At 42.0% G+C, this 6219-nt stretch overlaps 1 long non-coding RNA gene across 1 annotated transcript in view; it reads left to right on the top strand.

The window, feature by feature from the left end:
• LOC111747154 overlaps positions 1-6219 on the top strand; it is a 211022-nt gene that overhangs the window by 176607 nt on the left and 28196 nt on the right. The gene's annotated exons all lie outside the window — the stretch shown is intronic.

A 6219-nucleotide genomic window follows, 5' to 3' on the forward strand; every position in this document is an offset into this window, starting at 1 on the left:
ATAAAATAAAATCTTGTTGTATTTCGGATGGAGAAATTAGATTCCGATTGAGTTTTAAAAGTCTCCCCAAATCACCTTAATGAACCCATTTTGTCTGACCACATGTTTTCAGGTGAACCCACATGAAATCATAGCAAGCCTCATCTTGAATTTTTTAATCTGCTCATTCTATGGAGCATCCACTCCCGAGAAAGCTCAGCATTTCCTTCTCTAGCAGCGCTGGTGCCAGGTCATAGCAATTATGGGCAAATGCCAGTTTCTAAGCCCGTCACTGTACGTGGTCTAAAATAACAGCGAGGCGTGGCGTTGTCCCTGGGCAGTGGAGACCCGCACTTGGGGCCATATGCAGTGATGAAGAAGGAGGTGCCGCCTGACTGGGTCTGACACTGGAAACAGCCCCCAGCTAAAATGCTAGAAGAGCTGCCGCATGCAGTCCCTTTGGGCCATGGGCCAGTGCACCCACTTCTGGCAAGTGCTCTCACTCAGAACTTTTTCAGAAAGGACCAGTTTCAGAATTTAAGAGTGGATCACGTGTTAGTTTGCTAGGGCTATCGTAACAAAGTGCCACAGCTTGGGCGGCTTAAACATGTACTGTCTCAGTTCTGGAGGCCAGAAGTCCAAAACCTAGGTACCAGCCAGGTTGCTTCCTCCTGAGAGTCGTGAGGGAAGGAACTGCTCCAGGCCTCTTCCTTGGCTTGAATATCTTCACATTGTCTTTCCTCTGTAGGTGTCTGTTTCTGTGTCCAAATTTCCTCTTTTTAGAAGGATACCAGCCATATTGGATTAGAACCTATCTTTAAAATAAATAAATAAATAAATCTCATTATAATTACCTCTATAAAGACTCTGTCTCCAATAGGGTCATATTTAGAGGTACTGGAGGTTAAGGCTACAATATATCTTTTTTAGAGGAGAGCACAATTCAACCCATAACAGACCACAACAAAAATGGAGTTTGATAATAAAAGCTAACATTTATGGAGCATTTATGCTCTGAATTTAGCATAGCTCCAAGTACTTTAAACTGATTAATTACTTAATCCCTACAATATTATGAAGTCTGTACCACTATTACCCAAATTTTAGAACTAAGGAAATTGAATCATGGCAAGGTTAAGTAACTTGCCCAAGGTCACATTGCTAGTAGGATCAGAGCCAGAACTCAAAAACAGGTAGTCTGATTCCAGGGCAGATTCTGTCCACTACTCTTCTACACGGCCTTGATATTTGATGTCTGTGGCAGCCAGAAGAATGTGCCTCATGGTCACCGTGGGGAGGTTAACTGACCACAGGCCCCAGCTGCTGAACTCAAATCCATCCCCATATTCGCATTGAGGCCACACTTCCCACAGGCAGCTTCTGGCCAATGCTTGAATATAGATGGTGATGTTAATACACTCTGTTTCCAGGAGTAGTGGGACTCCTGCGACAGCTGATGTTTGGCTTGTGGGCTCCCTGAGAGCCTTGCTCAACCTTTCTTACACTGCAGAGCAGTGTAGGATGCTTCCACCCACCCTCCCTGCCCTGCTCTGCCCTGTCCCCTCTTCTGTCTTCAGGGTCAGACCCATATGACAGCCTGATGGCAAGTACTCCTGCTTACTCCGGCTCTCTTCATATTTTCTTGCCCAGGCGTTTCACCTAATAAATCCTTGCATGTTTAATCACGTCTTGATGTCTACATCTTGAAGTTTCTAGTCTAACACAGTATTCTATCTAATTCAAAAGTTTCAGAAGATATATAGGTTTAATTCTGTTTCAAATTAATTTAGTTCATTAATGTTTTGAAAACCACAACCCTACAAAAACCACTTTATTTTTCAATAGGTATGGTTAGTGATGCTGTAAGATGCATTTTTGTTCACTGTTTAGAAAATTCATGTAGTTTATGCCAGTTTTAAGGCTATTTCTTTTTGTCCTTGCTCAAACACGCAGGGTTCCCAGAGCCCCCAGCACATAGCAGGCCCTCAGCAACGGATTGGCAGACGAACTGACAGATGGACTGACTGCAGGGATAGAAGACGTTTTCTCCCTTGATGTTCTCTAAAATGAGCTTGGCTGGAAAAGGGAGGCAGATTCTCTTAGTGGGGAGGAAGGAGGAAAAAGCATACCAGAGTGATGACGAGGTCCTGATTGGAAGAGCTTTAACTGGACACATGTCCCCTGCAGGAAAGCCCCACACTATAGCATTGCGCATGGTTCTGCACTTGGAGAGATGGGAGATGCTCTCATGAGATTCAGAAGGAGCTCTGCTATGTCTTAGAGGCAGGAACACTGGTCTGTACTTTTTAGCCTGGTGATCGTATTATTAAAACAACTAATTACACTCCTCTTTTCCTTACCAGTTGAACTATCTACCTTGGTAGTAAATTCCTCATGCTAGATTGGGCCTTTGGTCCAAGGCTCAGCTCCACTATTAGTTAGCTAGGTAGCTGTCTAGAGGGATTTTAACTTTTCTAGGCCTCAGACTCCACTTTTCTAGTTAAATTGAATTCCAGAATAAGGTGTTGGGATGAAGGATTTCTAACCTCCTTCACTGTGCTAATATTCACTGAAATGCCCATCTAGGCACGAACACTTATCAGCCTCGATTAATTCACAGGGTGTCAGGACTGGATAGAGAATGTCTCCCAGCAGTGTACCATTTCTGTTATTTTCTACCCCATAAAATCACACACACTAACCCCCTTGCTCTGGGGCATTTCTTCCATAGGCTGGTGTACTTAACCAAGAGAAGACAAGAAATATCCATCTCTTTACAAGCTTTGTGACTCTCATCTTATAGGTTGGTTGTGTTAATTCTGGTGATTACTATAAATTCTGGTTTTTGTTTTGTTTTGTTTTGTTTTAATTCTAGGAGGAAAAGCTTGACTAGAGGTATATTCAGATCTCTATAATCATATGCTCTGTTATCATGGTGTCCTGCTGAATCTTCCCTCTACGTCTAAAAAATAATACTAGCAATGACTTTTTGCGTTCAGGAGACCATCTCAGGAATTTTTTAAGCAGGGCATGAAGCTGATGGAAACTGGCTTCCTGACCAGCATGAACATATGTGGGGCAGCTTTGATGTGACTGATGGGATAGTGTTTGCTGATAGGGCCTGCTAATAATCCAGCGAGATGATGTCATTCTTGGCAGGACCCAGAAAGAGCAACAAGAGGCCAACAGCTCTTACTGGCTAATAAAGCCCCTTTAAGGTTCCTTGCTTTTCTTGTTGCTGAGCAGATGAGATTGGAAAGTTCTGTGAGCCCAGTGGAGCCCTGCTACCTCCTGGGGATGGGAGTTTTTGTTGAGAAACTTCAGGTCACTAGCTGGTTTACATAAATCCCTTAGAAAGGTTTACACTGCCTTTGAAACTACTTCTTGGAATGGAGATTTATAATAGAGCTAGGAGAGAATTAATTCCTGGGGAGGAAATAGGCCTTTGTGCTAGAACTGCTTCACCCCATGGGGAGAGATTGAAGCTCTTCTAATCTTCTGAGTCTCAGCTGATTTTGGATGGTCAAGGAAGGGGTGGAACAGGCCCCAGGGAGGGGAAAAGGGACTTCATGGTTCTTTTGATTCTAGTGTTATAAAACAAACTCTATGCTCTTTAATATAATGCATCTTTTTTTTTTTCTTTCTTTCTTTTTAATTTGCTGGATGTTGCTTAAGCCAAGGACCCAGGGAATCTTTGTTTTCAAGTGGAGAGACTAATTAGTGGTTTTTACCCCAACACAGTCTGATCCTGGCCGCATGTGCCGGGCAGTCAGCGGACGTCTCCCTAGCTGGTCTGTCACCTCCTCTGTGCCTGCACCTCTGACTCTTTGACCTTTTAGAGCAGATGCTTATCCTGATATAAGAACTCCCTAGAGCCCTATCTGTGCTTGCTGGGAAAGCCCTGAGAAAAATTCACTTCCTTGAGAAAAAGCATTCATTGTAGAAATGTAGGACCTAGTCTGCAAGGAACTTAGTGAAAGCTAGACAGTTGACCATGATAATGCAAATTTGTTGGATTTTCTTCAATAGGCTAGTAGTTTCTACCTTGTTCAAAAAAGTGCATTATTTACCAAATTGCCTAGGAATGCAGGCCATTTATACAATGGCAAAACACATTCTTTAGGGAATCTTTATGAATAAGAGGCTTCTAGATGGCTGGTGACAGTCTTAGTGATTTTTCTGCAGAAATTTTGCAACTAAGTCTATTTCTTGGCTTATGGAATAGATGTAATAGAGCAAATGTTGGTAAAGCAAATGATATTTTCCAGTTGGCTTTATGATAATCAGAACTTTGTTGCCATGGGAAAAAAAAATCCATTGGTACGCTGAGTTGAAAACATTTGGGGAGAAGGCTGATGGTTATTTTCAAAACCATAGAGAGCAACATTCATCTATTGCGCAGATACTAATGGGAAAACTACTATATTCCCTACAGTGTTCTAGAAGCAAGATACTGGCAGTGGGCAAAGCAGACACAAATCCCTTCTTTTGCAGGGCACACATTTTGGGAGGCGGAGATAGGCAATGAAAGGAAATAGATAAAATATAGAGCATGTCAAATGGTGATAAATGCTATGGGGAAAACTACAGCAGGAAAAAGGAATAGAGAGAGCTGAGTTGGAGGTGGAAATGGTCAGGGAAAAGCTTTTCTGACATTCAAAGGAGGACCTGAAGGAAGGGAGGAGGGAGTGAGCCATGTGGCTACTGGGATGAATAATCCAGGAAAAGATAGAAACAGGTGCAAAGCCCTGAGACAAAGTCTGTAGTGGTCAAGAAATAGTATAAAGGTCAATGGGGCTGGAGTGTGTTGAGCAACAGGAGAGTGGTGGGGAAGAGATCAGAGGCAGCCAGATACCAGGTTGCGTAGGCCTCATACGGCCAGCCACCATATATTAGCCTTTCCCTTCCTCAAAGTATCCCTCTGCTACTGGCCCTTCTCTTGGCACAAACATCCATAACCTACCACCCTAGAGCCCAGCTCCTCCTATAGGCCATTGCTAATTTCTCTGGCTACAACCTTTGCCAAAGTCCCTTCCTGATAGCAAGATCATTCATTACTTCCTAGGTTTTCTGGGGCCGCCATGTTGAACTACATCATTTCCTGTGTATGTCTTCACTTCCTACCAAGATTCTCTCAGTCAGGGCAAAGCCGTAGGTAGCCCTTTTCTTTATTTCCTACAACAGTTGGCACACTGTTAGGCACTCAGCAAATGCAAGGAAAACACTAGTACACTTTAACAGGAAGACATATATATATTTACACCGTGCGTTCACCTCCCATAGTTATTTTTCTTTCTGTCACCACATATTTGACCCCGTCTACCTCCCTCAAGCAAGGAAAACACTGTGCCGTAGAAACTCTGGCTCTACATTTAGAGCTTCAAGAACGTTATTAGCTCTTCTTCCTTTGTCTGACTGAGTGACAATGCTGTTTAGGGATTGTTTAATCTTGTCTACTAATCAATATTTTTATTTTAAGTACAACCTACAAAGAACATTCAGCCCCAAATTCCAATATTACAGAGTTTCAAAGTTTGCTACATTTATTCTGCTTTATTTAGTTATAATTGGAAAATAGCGCAAGATTTTTCAAATAATTCTCAATTTTCTCTGTTTAAAATACAAAATAGATTTTTCTTAGCCCTACAAGTAGCTTTCAAACCATCAGGATATAATATTCTAATGTTCTTGAATACTGACTTAGTTTAGTGGAAGAATGGCAACTTTTCTTTTGGTGATTTTCCTGAAGGCAGGCATTTCACCTTGTTCATCTAGAGGTCCCCATTGTCCAGAGACCCAGGAAGAGCCCAATAAATAAATGCCACTCTATAAGTTACTATTCTCATCCCAATTTTACAGAAAATAAAATTATTATTCGAGGTTGTCATTTGCTGATGGTCACACATATAATTAGTGGCAGATTTGAGACTAGAACCTATTTTCTTTCTGACAAACTTGGTTTGAGTCAGTGTTCATAGATTTATTATTAGCAATTAGCATTTTGGAATGCATTATAGGAAATAAAACACTGTATCTGAACAACATGGCTCTTTATTTTGCATGCTGTAAATTTTTACGTAACTCTGAAGGGACAAATCGGGCAACTTGTTTGGTCCCTGTCTGGTGGATGCAGAAAGAAGTGGAGATGCTGTGCATAGAACAAGAGGTAGGATCCTAGATCAGAGCTGGTACTAGGAGAGCATAGTAATTGCAGTTAAAGAAAGTACCTGGGAAGAGAAG

This window comes from Pteropus vampyrus, unplaced genomic scaffold (genome assembly GCF_000151845.1).
Source record: "Pteropus vampyrus isolate Shadow unplaced genomic scaffold, Pvam_2.0 Scaffold213, whole genome shotgun sequence".
NCBI classification, from domain to species: Eukaryota; Metazoa; Chordata; class Mammalia; order Chiroptera; family Pteropodidae; genus Pteropus; species Pteropus vampyrus.